The sequence below is a fragment of the Berghia stephanieae genome, chromosome 8, assembly GCF_034508935.2.
Source record: "Berghia stephanieae isolate SIO BIC M18660-M18661 chromosome 8, UCSD_Bste_1.3, whole genome shotgun sequence".
Classification (NCBI taxonomy): domain Eukaryota; kingdom Metazoa; phylum Mollusca; class Gastropoda; order Nudibranchia; family Aeolidiidae; genus Berghia; species Berghia stephanieae.
The window spans coordinates 9,332,275-9,344,774 of NC_088367.1; positions in this window are offsets into that span (position 1 = coordinate 9,332,275).

Here is a 12,500-nt window from a genome sequence, read left to right on the forward strand (position 1 = left end):
CAGGGCCTCCTTCTCGCGGCCAGGCGGAGTTGTCGTAAAAGTAGGATCGTCTGTTCAAAACTCTCATCGCCACCAAAGTTTTTAAAAAAATTCTCTATTGTCCTCTGGGACTTTTTCTACTCACTTCATTTCTTGTTATTATCAAATTGTCAAGCACGGTGTGTGTTCAATAGTGTCATCCTATTTCATCAGTGTAAACAATAATGTATGACGTCATCATTATCACCCAAATATTGAAATTATGATTTATTCGATCGATTCTAAGATTTCCAATGTTGTCAAAAATAAAAGTTGGGAAACCCAATATAATTAAGAAATAATTAATAATAATTGAGATTTTATATAGCGCAATATCCATTAAACGTGCTCAAAGCGCTTTACAAGTGGTCCCTGGCCAACAGCAACATTTAATATGTAGGACGGTACATGACGCCTTTTAGGCGATATTACACTTTTTTCAGACAGAGACAACGCTGTTAACGGCTAGGTACTCATTTTACATCCGAGTACGGTGAGAGAATGTGAGTAAAGAGACTTCTCCAAGGACTCAACTATGGACCGAGCGAGGCTCGAATCCAGGACATTCCGATTCGAAAGCGAGTGTCATACCATTAGACCACATAGCCGCACATTTAGAAATTAAGGAGTAGGCACTGGTGTAAGATAAAGATCTGAACAAGTGTGTATGAAAGATGTCAGACAAAGCAAGAAAGAAAAAAAATACAAGAAAAAAAAACATTCCAAAATATCAGTCGACCTCGACTGGGGATCGAACCTCTTACCTTCTGATTACCGGTCAGACTTGCTACCATTACTGCTTTGTCTGTCACCTTTCATACACACTTGTTCAGATCTTTATCTGGAAATCTATTAACCATCTAGGTATCTTGTGTGTTGATTTAATTAATGTGCGGCTATGTGGTCTTGTGATATGACACTAGCTTTCGGATCGGAAGGTCATGGGTTCGAGCCTCGCTCGGTGCATAGTTGAGTCTTTGGAAAAGGCTCTTTACTCACATTTTCTCATTGTACTCAGGTGTACTCAGGTGTAAAATAAGTACTTGGCCGTAAACAGCGTTGTCTCTGTCAAAAAAATTGAATATCGCCTAACTGGGTGTCATGTCCCGTCCTACATGTTAAGTGTTGCTATTAGTCTGAGACCCCTTGTAAAGCGCTTTGAACACGTTTAGTGGATATTGTTCTATATAAAAGCCCAGCCCAAGTTTGATTTGTTTGATTTGATGGAGAGTTCTTATCTGTTGGGTTTTGTTTGAGGATAAAATTAAAAGCAGGGGAAAACGGTGACGTGGGTGGTGGTGGTGGTGGTGGTGGTGGTGGTGGTGGTGGTGGTGGTGGTGGTGGTGGTGGTGTTGGTGGTGGTGGTGGGGGTGGTGGGGGTGGTGGGGGTGGTGGGGGTGGTGGTAGTGGTGGTGGTGATAAGGTCAAAGATAACGACAACGATGACAACGACGATAATGATAATGCTGATGGTTTTAATGATGGTAGTGATGGTGATGATGATGAGGATAATGATGATGATGATGATGATGATGATGATGATGATGATGATGATGATGGTGATGATGATAATGATGATGATGATGATAATGATGATGATAATGATGATGATGATGATGATGATGAAGATGATGATGATGAAGATGATGATGATGATGATGATGATGATAATGATAAAGATGATGATGATGATGATGATGATGATGATGATGATGATAATGATGATAACGATAAAGATGGTGATGACAATGATTATGATGATGATGATGGTAACAATGATAATGATAAAGATGGTGATGACGATGACAATATATAATAATAATAATAATAATAATAATAATAATAATAATAATCATAATAATAATAATAATAATAATAATAATAATAATAATAATAATAATAATAATGAGTAATTTCTATAACGCCCCTTTCCACCAAAAGTGCTCGGAAACGCTTATACATATATCTATGCACATGCGATCATATAATAAATCAATCAACAAAATCAATAAAATCACTCACAGAAAACTGGAAGGATATAATCTTGTCTTCAAAGAGGCTTTAAAGGAGGACAGAGAATACGCCTTAACAGTCATAACGTCACTTCCCTCGTAATGACGCATGATAACTTAATAACTGGCTCTAAACTTTCGGAACAATGGCGGTCGCCCTTATGAAATATTTCTCCGACGAGCATAAAAGCGTATCCAAAGGGGGAAAAAACATTATAAATCTGATCATGTTTTGACTTTTACACATTCTGATCACGAGACAAATGTAAAGTTCTAGACAGCATGAAGAAAAAAAAGTACAGATTTTCTTTGTTTAGAACCACGATGGCCGCCGTTGCTGGGCGACGTGACATCAGACTATTGAATCCAATTATCCCTAAACTGAGACAATCATTGATCATCCTAGTTGGTACTGTTGGTAAGAAAACATCTACGTGTTCTTTAAAATAAATATGTCGATATTGGGTCTAATTCACACAAAAATTGCTGGACTGTTCATCACAATTTGTTTGAACTTCTTATTCTGTTGCCGTATCAAATTAAGACAGTTGAGCTCCATCAAAACTTTTTAAAACACGGTTTTTGAGCTCATGGAAGCAAGTTATTTCATTGGCTGAACTATTGAATACAACTCACGATTTGTTTTCCTTTGTGGCAACAGACTGGCATTTTGACGTCACATTTTGGTGAGTGTCAGGCCACAGCTTTACGAAGACCACGGTTGAGGCCTATTGTCGAAATCCCGTTTCTTCGTTCAATCAAAAAGTGTTTATATATATATATATATATATATATATATATATATATATATATATATATATATATATATATATATAAAACATTTACAGTGTATTTTTCGTTTATTAAATATAGCACTTCTTCTTGCTGTCACAGTCTACAGCAAGATTGAGATTGCAAGTAAAGTTCTGTGGAATTTACAAAAATTACATTTTAAATGTTTTATTACTGACCATGTTTTTCTGTTTGAGATATATATATATATATATATATATATATATATATATATATATATATATATATATATATATATATATATATATATACTAGTAAAAAGCCCGCAATTTCGCGGGGAAAGAACTATTTTCATTCGATACTGTACTCACCATCATTTAATGAGGGCAGATTGGTAAACAACGTTGTCTGTGTAATTTGGTATATCTTCGGTTGATTTTTCTGTGTGGCCCAATAATATATTTAATAATATATTCCCTCAACTAACCCCAAGAAAAAATTAAACCTAGTACCTCTAATTAACCCTAATAGGAAAAACAAACACCCTAGCACTTTAATAAGACTTATCACTAACCCTAATAGGAAAAAAATCATCTGATCTCGAGCTAATCCTAATAGAAAAAATCATGACAAATTGAAAAAATAAACGCCTGACAAAAGTTCAAAGGTGAAAATACAAATTTAAAGAATACCGGGGATGTAGGAGTTTTCGGAATGTCTCCCCTTTACTTAACTTATGGAAAAACAAACACCCTAGCACCTTTAATAAGACTTATGACTAACCTCTCGAGCTAACCCTAATAGAAAAAAAAAGCAACTCTCGGACTGCTTTGCACTACCTTTCAATATTTAACAAATCAAAATGGCGGCCGAAAATCAAAACAATGGTCAAATTAGGAAATTTTAAACTTTCACAAATCTATCAAGGTTTGTTCTAGAGTTTTTAAAATACTTCTATAGAATGACAAATTGGATAAATAAATGCCTGACAAAATATCAACGGTGAAAATACAAATTTAAAGAATACTGGGATGTAGGAGCTTTCGGAATGTCTCCCCTTTACTTAACTTATGGAAAAACAAACATCCTAGAACCTTTACTAAGACTTATGACAAACCTTAATAGAAAAAGAAATATCCTCCGATCTCGAGCTCACCCAAAAAGTAAAAAAAAAAAAGAATCAAAATGGCGACTGAAATACCTTCATGTGATCAAGTGAATAATATCACTATGAATGCCACGATTTGCTGAAAAATGCCAACACCTACACACACATGTATACACCACACACAACACACACACAAACACACACACACGCACACAAACACACACAAACATACACGCAATTATACATAACAACACTGATCACCGCTAAATCAACAACACAACGGAAGTAATAATAATACTTGATGTCATAAATAGATGACGCAAATTGAGAACTTTTTACAGTGTCAAAATTAGTTGATTTTGGGAGTCAAGTGTCGTCGTTGGTACATATTTTATGATATCTGTTTGGCTCAACGAACTTTCAAACTGACTTTAAATTATAAAAGGAAATCAAGTTATCTGTTTATCTATCTGTAAAAAATACATTTCTAATTTTCAAATCTTTCAGTAGAGTTGTGCGCCGTGTCAATTTTTTTTATAGACTCAAATAAGCACAATTTTCTCCACAATGCTATATTTTTTAAAGAAATGATATATATATATATATATATATATATATATATATATATATATATATATATATATATAGAGAGAGAGAGAGAGAGAGAGGAATTTCAGGCACCACTCGGAGTAATTTCAATGCCGAAAGAGGAATTACCGCACACACAAAAAGGGAATTTGGATGGCTTTTGGTATTGTGTTTAAATATTGTATATCTAGATCTAAATAGATAACTGATGAGAACTATATTATGATATATAAACACATTGAAAATACAACCCAAAAGTTTCTTATTTCAAATGAAGTAAAACTCCAAATTCTAATGGTAGTGATTGTAATAATGGTGGTGGTGAGGATGATGTTGTGTTGGTGGTAATTGTAGTAGTAGTAGTAGTAGTAGTAGTAGTAGTAGTAGTAGTAGTAGTAGTAGTGTTAGTAGTGGTGGTAGTAGTAGTAGTAGTAGTAGTAGTAGTAGTAGTAGTAGTAGTAGTAGTAGTAGTAGTAGTAGTGTTAGTAGTAGTAGTAGTAGTAGTAGTAGTAGTAGTAGTAGTAGTAGTAGTAGTAGTAGTAGTAGTAGTAGTTGTAGTAGTAGTAGTGATGATGTAGTGGTGGTGGTTATAGTAGTAATGATGATGTGGTGGTAGTGGTTGTTGTAGTAATAGTGGTTGTGATCATGATGTGGTGGTGGTGGTGGTGGTGGTTGTAGTAGTAGTGGTCGTGATGAAAATGTGGTGGTGGTGATTGTAGTGTGAGGAGTTGAATTATTTTTGATAAGCTATTATTGGCAAGTACAGGAGGGTGAACATGAAAATTAATCCAGTGAGCGCAATTTATTGATGTGTGTGTGTGTGTTTGTGTGTGCGCGCGCGCGCGTGTATGTGTGTGTTTGTGTGAAGAGAGAGAGAGAGAGAGAGAGAGAGAGAGAGAGAGAGAGAGAGAGAGAGAGAGAGAGAGAGCGGGCGAACAAAAAAGCGACAGTAGTAATTGTTCCGTTTGAATTTAATCATTCTTTTTAAGCGTAATACATTTATCTTTTATTCGTATTTACAATACCTTTCATTTTATTATGCATTCATTGACTTATTGGATTGTCCTTGAGCGTTTTAAAAAATAATCTCAAATGATTTTGGTCGAAGCCAATGAACCTGAATTGTGATTGTAAGACAAATCGATGACATTGAATATTTATAATGTTATCATGAAAACTTGCCGCTCCACGCGTTTTTAGCGTTTGTAGTCATCACACTCAAACATCGATGAGCTGAGCTTTAACTCACCAAAAAATGACGTCAAAATGCCAGTCTTTTGCCACAAAAGAAAACAAATCGTGAGTTGTATTCAATAGTTGAACCAATGGGACCACTTGTTTCCATGAGCACTACTAACGACAACTCACTAGGCGGTGCAAAACCAAATAACGACGTCCAAATGCCAGTTCTTTTGGATTTCAGTATCAGGCTATAACATAACGATGGCTACGGCCTGACACTGACCAAAATATGACGTCAAAATGCCAGTCTTTTGCCACAAAAGAAAACAAATCGTGAGTTGTATTCAATAGTTCAACCAATTAAATAACTTGTTTCCATGAGCTCTACTAACGACCACTCACTAGACGCAACACAAACATAAAAAATGACGTCAAACTGCCAGTCCTAGAGGGTTCTAGTGTCAGGCTATAGATAGTATGCACTTGGCTAAGAAGTTCACAACATTGCCATCCGGAAGTATAACGGACGAACACACAAAACTATGTGTAAACATGAACGTTTATAGTCTGGTTAATACAGTTTAGTGAGAATCACTCACAAACGCGGATGGCAAAATACAATAACACAGGCTTGAGTGACGTTATCTTCTTTCTATCTATATGTTAACGATGGCTACGGTTATACTACGAATATAGTCGGTGTTAGGGTTGAGTGAGTTAATAGATAGAATGCGCTTGGCCAAGGAGTTCACAACATTGCCATCCGGAAGTATAACGGACCAACACACAAACTCTGTGTAACCATGAACTTTTATAGTCTGGTTAATACAGTTTAGTGAGAATCACTCACAAACGCGGATGGCAAAATACAATAACACAGGCTTGAGTGACGTTATCTTCTTTCTATCTATATGTTAACGATGGCTACGGTTATACTACGAATATAGTCGGTGTTAGGGTTGAGTGAGTTAATAGATAGAATGCACTTGGCCAAGGAGTTCACAACATTGCCATCCGGAAGTATAACGGACCAACACACAAACTCTGTGTAACCATGAACTTTTATAGTCTGGTTAATACAGTTTAGTGAGAATCACTCACAAACGCGGATGGCAAAATACAATAACAAAGGCTTGAGTGACGTTATCTTCGTTCTATCTATATGTTAACGATGGCTACGGTTATAGATAGTATGCAGATGACGTCACTCAGGCCTTTGTTCTTGTTTTTGCCATCCGCGTTTATGAGTTGTTCTCACTAAACTGTATTAACCAGACTATAAAAGTTCATGGTTACACATGGTTTGTGTGTTGGTCCGTTATACTTCCGGATGGCAATGTTGTGAACTCCTTGGCCAAGCGCATTCTATCTATACTACGAATATAGTCGTAGTTAGGGTTGAGTGAGTTAATGGCTTCGTAGTTTTTGTTATATCGGGCGACGCGGCGTCAGAACGACGAGTAATATATTTATAATGATGAACAAGTTAACTGCCGTATGTATTCTCAGATACGGCAGGGCAGTTCAGTGAGCTGGTTAAAAATTAATTGCAAGTGTTGAGTACTGATGGTATCAATCAAGTTGATAGTGAGTGAGTAGTGTTTCTAGTTTAAATAATCGGGGCATCAGTTGATATGTGTTTGTGGTAATTGTAATAGTATGGAGTTAAATTCTTGTAACCAGTTTTTCGAAATTATGGTCTTCGCAGAACACCAATTTATATCTCGATCTATTGCCATATTATTTATTATATTCCACAGATGAGTTTTTTAAAAGTGCACTACTGAAATTGTAAACCCTTTACAGAGTCAAGTGTATTATTATTATTATTATTATTATTATTATTATTATTATTATTATTATTATTATTATTATTATTATTATTATTATTATTATTGTTATTATTATTATTATTATTATTATTATTATTATTATTATTATTATTATTATTATTATTATTATTATTATTATTATTATTATTATTATTATTATCTAATTACCATTAACTGGTGTTACTTTGCCAAAAGTTGGAAACTTTGCTTCTTGAAATTTGGACCAAAAAGAGATTGTTTATTTGTGTAGCAATAGTCTTCAACAGTCATAACGTCACTTCCTTCCTAATGACGCATGGTAACTTAGTAACACTGGCTCTAAACTATCGGAACAATGGCGGACGCCGTATGAAATATTTCTCCGGCGAGCTTGAACGCGTATCCAGAGGAAAAAAAACCCATCAATTTGATCATGTTTTGACTTTTACACATTCTGATCACAAGGCATATGAAAAGGGAATGAAAAGTTCAAGCCAGCATGAAGAATAAAAAGTAATGATTTTCTTTGTTTAGAACCAAGATGGCCGCGCGTGACATCAGACTACTGAATCCAATTCTATTTCCTTTGATAAAAATTCAAGTTCTTTTTAACGGATACAATCAACAAAAGCAACAAAGCTGAGATGAGTCAAAATCCTCCAAATTCACAGAGGCAAAGTTTCCCCTTGATGCAAAGTTACCCCAATAGGATTCAATAGTCTGATGTCACGTCGCCTAGTAACGAGCAACTTGGTTCTAAACAAAGAAAATATGTCATGTAATCAGAATGTATAAAATTCAAAACAAAATCAGATTTATAATTTTTTTTCTCCTCTGTATGTACTTTTATGCTCGTCGGAGAAGTACTTCATAAGGGCGTCCGCCATTGTTCCGATAGTTTATAGCCAGTTACTAAGTTACTCTGCGTCATTACGGGGGAAGTGCGGCTATACAGTCTTGTGGTATGACACTCGCTTTCGGATCGGAAGGTCCTGGGTTCGAGCCTCGCTCGGCGCATAGTTGAGTCCTTGGAAAAGGCTCTTTACTCACATTCTCTCACCGTACTCAGGTGTAAAATGAGTACCTGGCCGTTAACAGAGTTGTCTCTGTCGAAAAAAAACATGGTATTATCGCCTAACAGGCGTCATGTCTCGTTCTACATGTCACGTGTAGCTGCTGATCGGGGACCCCATGTAAAGCGCTTTGAGCACGTTTAGTGGATATTGCTCTATAAAAAAAGTGACGTGACGACTGTTGAAGCGTATTGACGGTACTTATTTCATTTCCAACATTGGTCGATGACTCACGGGCAGTTGCCGCACTCTGAAAATACACGTACGTAATATTTTGTAGCAATGACTATAAAAAATGTTTTTTTCTCTTTTTGAGAAAAATTTATGTCTAAAATCTAAGCTCTATCTCCACTGAGTAAAAATGTTTTTGAATTTTGAAAATCCATTCATAAATAAACAAGTTATACAGTTTTAAAGGTGTCATTTATTTGGATGACCCGCAAAGAGGAAAAAAACGCGAAAATATGGGACGCTTTTTCGGCATTTTTTTTCGACCTTTCGTTGTATCTTGCGTAATAAGTGGATTAAAAGATTGAAACTTGAAGAGCAAATTAGGATGGTGTTTTGTAAAATACGGGAAAAGTACTCGTCATATTCATATGAAATTTTACAACCAAAAAGAAGAAATGTTCATGTATTACCTTGTCAGCGACAAAACCTCCACGCCCGGTAGTTTTAGAAATATTTTACTCCAAAGAGTAAAAATCTATTTTTAACGGTTTTCTGGTAATCGCACGAGTTTTGTCGCTTGACATAATCTAAAATGACCTTTTTTCTAACTGTGTGCCAAATTTCAGTCATATTCATCGATAAACAGCGTCGTAATTAATTTATTAAAATAGCATATACGAAACGGCTTCGTCCCATATTTTGACGCGAATTCGGGCACTTCGTAAGCAAAAAAGAGGCCCAAAGATTTGTGCGGGATAGTCATTGCTATATTTTGGCCAGAAAACTCGTCACTCAACAATCGGTCAATTAAATTGACTATCATCTCATCTTGTCAAAAACATGACAACACTCAACAGAAGAAACGAAATACCATCTTCATGCAGACATAGAAACAAACACCTTTTATGTAATTACGAACCACCATAACCGCGAAGCTGAAAAAGTACGAGAGACACAGCAATTCACTTTCACTTTCACTTCCTGATGAGAGCGAATGCTCGGAAACAATATTGTAGAAGTTGATCATAATTATACTTGAAATATTTACAAAGTTGATAAGTTTTTAAAATATTATATCTTACACCTTTTGATAAACAATACTGTATATATTTTCATGAAACTTATGAAAGTCCTCAAGTTATGGTAAAGGAAGCCAGGCTGTTAAGTGAAAGGTCTTGTCGTTATAGCGTGGGAACATGAAGGTTTTGCTAACAAACAAATGTATGATGGAATCAAACCATTTTAAACATTCTAATAGATGATTATAAAAGGGATTGAAATTTATCACTTAAAAAACCCCATAAAAACTTGAGCTTTTATATAGAGCGATATCCACTTAATGTGCTCAAAGCGCTTTACAAGTGGTCCCTGATCAACAGCAAAGTGTAACATGTAGAACGAGACATGACGCCTGTTAGGCGATATTACATTTCTTTTGTCCAACAGAGACAACGCTGTTAACGGCTATGTATTCATTTTACACATGAGTACGGTGAGAAAATGTGAGTAAAGAGCCTTTCCAAGGACTCAATTATGCGCCGAGCGAGGCTCGAACTCAGGACCTTCCGATTCGAAAGCGAGTGCTATACCACAAGACCACAAAGCCGCACTATTAATTTTAAACTTACCATCTCTCGTCAACGAGGTGTCTAAACTTTTTCAAATAAAAATTCTTCAAATTTGCTTTCAGATTGGCGTTATTTATGAGTAAAAGCAGTAACTGGGCTTCTTCTGCTTCTTCTTCGTCCTGCATATCTGTAAAGACTAAATGGATTTGAAAAGATCTCCACGACTGGAACAAAGATAATTCTTGGGGACATGGTTACACGTTTTGAAGGCAAACCATACTATTATAAACATCTGCCTGACTATTCAAATCAAGGTCCCCCTGCCCACTCTGGGAGGTCAGAAACCCCGATACGGAATAAATTCATCAGAGTACCTCATGTACACTATTTCATGTAACTGAGAGAAACACACATTTTATTTGTTATTGTTATCACAGCGCCAAGTGTGATGATTATTAGAGAAAGATACTTTTTGTTCTTTGTTTTGCCATTTGTATACCACAGCTTCAGTGATCAGAGAGTAGACCCATCTAAAGTCCGACAAAGCAGTTAAATGGAACTATACTGTCGATTGTTTCTTTTATAAATATATCATAATTTTAACGAGAGACCATCGAATACAGCTGTCGGCAGATTGAACAAGACTTTCTACATAATCAGAATGTATGCAATAAAGGTTTTGTGCCAAATTATATTCTTATGCTTTGGCTTACCATTGGGGACCGCTAAACCCCTTCACAAATTCGATTACGCGATCAAAATCGACATACGGATATCGTCAGCTATTTTAAAGTTAGCCTACGAAGATTATGATGTTTCTTCTGAAATTCATTGTGCAATGCGTTGTTCCAAAAATTTAATGTGTCAAGCTTTCTATGCCTTTCCGAAGGATGCATTGATAGAAGATAAGAATAAATGGAAATGTGGGTTCATGAAAGAAATGATTAAAGATGTAAACTTGACATCCGGAAATGGAAGTATTGGGTACTTAAATAATTTTAGTGCAGAGTACACAACAACGCCAACTTTAAAATATTGTGACTACCAAAAAGTAACGAAATCGTACCTGGGAATGGTAGCTGTTTACGATTGTGATACCCCAAATGCAGATAAGACTGATATTGGTATTCTCTACGATTATCAAAAAGACAAATGGCCCAGCATGAATCAGAATTGTTTGGACACTATAAGTACTCAACTCGGATTAGCCGGGACGTTGCTTAAAATCACTGAAAATAAAATCGATTCTAGCGTTACTGATATCGAGCCCTTGTGTCAAAAGGACGAGTATAAATGGAGCAATATTTTTTGTGGTGAAACAGGAGAATGGACGTACTCTTCAGACAAGCCAAAAGTCGGTTGCATACCCACAACTTGTTATCGAACAGATGGAAAGAAGGCGATCTATAAAGGATTGATGTCTACCTCCATCAACGGTATCGTTTGCCAAGAATGGACATCGCAGAATCCACGGCCCCACAGTATGGTAGATTCGATGTTTTGGGAAGACGATACCAACATGTCTTCTGCCAAGAATTTCTGTCGTGACCCGGATCAACACGGTCGTCCCTGGTGTTACGGGATGACAGGGGGGAGATGGGAGCACTGTACTGCAATACCAAAATGTCGGGGGCAGTATAGATAGTATGAAGTTGACGTCACTTGTGTCTTTATCATTGTTCTTTGCCATCAGCGTTTTATGAGTAATTCTCACTAAATTGTGTAAACCTGTCTATAGATAGTTCGAAGTTGACGTCACTCGAGTCATTGTTATTGATTTTTTTTTGCCATCCGCGTTTATGAGCAATTCTCACTAAACTGTATAGATAGTATGCAGATGACGTCACTCAGGCCTTTGTTATTGTTTTTGCCATCCGCGTTTGTGAGTTGTTCTCACTAAACTGTATTAACCAGACTATAAAAGTTCATGGTTACACAGAGTTTGTGTGTTGGTCCGTTATACTTCCGGATGGCAATGTTGTGAACTCCTTGGCCAAGCGCATTCTATCTATTAACCAGACTATAACCGTAGCCATCGTTATGTTATAGACTGATCCTGAAATCCAAAAGGACTGGCAGTTTGACGTCATTATTTGTTTATTGCACCGCCTAGTGAGTTGTCGTTAGCAGAGCCCATGAAAACAAGTTATTTCATTAGTTGAACTTTTGAATACAACTCACGATTTGTTTTCTTTTGTGGCAAAAGACTGGCATTT